A 1,586-nucleotide genomic window follows, 5' to 3' on the forward strand; every position below is an offset into this window, starting at 1 on the left:
ACGGTCGAGAGGGCGGGGCGGGGCCGCGGAGGGAACCCGGAAGTGGGCCGAGACTGGGGAGAACCCCGGAGAGGGGGACCGCGCTGGCCTCCGCTTGGGCTCCATTCGGGTTTTGGTAGGACCTGTTTCTGAGCACTTGGTGCAAAAACTATAAAACGGAGCGAGGATAAGATGAAAAGGAGGGGGAGAGAAAGGAGGACTGTCCCTGGTAAGATCAGCTGGTGGGCAGAGTCTGGGTTTTACCATGTTTAATCCCCAAGACAGAAAACACTAATTGAGGACGCTTTGAAAGGACAGAACAGGAATGATAACTGTGTCCTTATCCCCTTTCCAAGAAAAAGCCGCAGAATGTATCACTCAGCCTGCCCTTATCTCAGCCAATGGGAAAGTGGGGGAAACTAGCCCAAGGCCAAGAGTATGCTAGCCACCCCACTGTCTTTGTGTAACCGGACCCTAGCTGCACCCTGCCCTTGCGTCACTAGCCCCCGGCCCTCACTCAACCAACTGGAATCAGCCAAATCAGTGGTCAGAGTCTGCCCCCACCCCCGACCCCAAGCCCTATAAATTCTTTGTTCCCTTGGGATTCGGGGCTCTCTCTTGCATCCAGTAATGGAGGCAGGGGGGGACCAAGTCCCGGGCTTGAATAAATGACTCTATGCTTTTGCATCGGACTCGGTTCCCTAGTGGTCTGTCTTGGGGGATCTTGAAATCTGGGCATAACATTTGGGGGCTCATGCGGGACCCCCAAGACCCACGAGGAACCCCGATCCGGAGAGTCTGACTGACCACGGTAAATGTCTGTGTGTTGTCTATTCTGTTCTGTGTGTTCTGTCCTGTGTGAGCTCACTTCTGAAATCTCTATTGTCCGTTAAGGCCTAGGTGGACACACTGGGGGGCCACAGGCGGGAGGAGGCAGGGGATGCCCCGATCCTCCATCTGGAGGGGCTGAGAAACCCCTTAATCTGAGACGAGTGGTGCATGGCCATCGTTTAATCTGTAGTTTTGCTTCCATGGAGTCGGAAGGTTGTTTTGGTTTTGCTTCCACAGAGTTGGAAGACTGTATTTTTCTGGGTTTGTGTTTTATTTTCTGTTTTCTGTGGACTTACTGATTCGGATTGAATTGGGAAAAACTGTGTGTTGTGGTAGCTAAATGCCTTTGCTGAATGAATGTCTGGTGAAAGTGTGCAAGTGGGGAGGGAGGGGGCCTGCCCTCTCCTCTCCTTTGTGTGGCTCCACAACTTTGGTCAGGCGGGTACCTGAGTGAAGATCTGTGAAAACAGGTCACCCCCTCCCTTATCTGTCTCTCGTCACAGATCATCATGAGGTCGGGACAAAGTAAACCTGCTGTTCTTAATTACATGTTAAAATTTTTTTTAAAGGGGTACAGTAGAGATTGTGAAATTGAAATGAAAATGAATGCTAAAACATTGAGGAAGCATGAATGAGCAGCTGTTTGTTTGTGTGGAACTAGCCAATTTGCTACCGAGAGGGGGGACTGGATGCAGTCTTAACTTCTCCGGTAGGTTCTCACCAAAACGTTGGTCAAGAATTCTGTTCTGGGACATGGGTTCCAGGAGTGCTCCCAT

This window comes from Myotis davidii, unplaced genomic scaffold (genome assembly GCF_000327345.1).
Source record: "Myotis davidii unplaced genomic scaffold, ASM32734v1 scaffold523, whole genome shotgun sequence".
Classification (NCBI taxonomy): Eukaryota; Metazoa; Chordata; class Mammalia; order Chiroptera; family Vespertilionidae; genus Myotis; species Myotis davidii.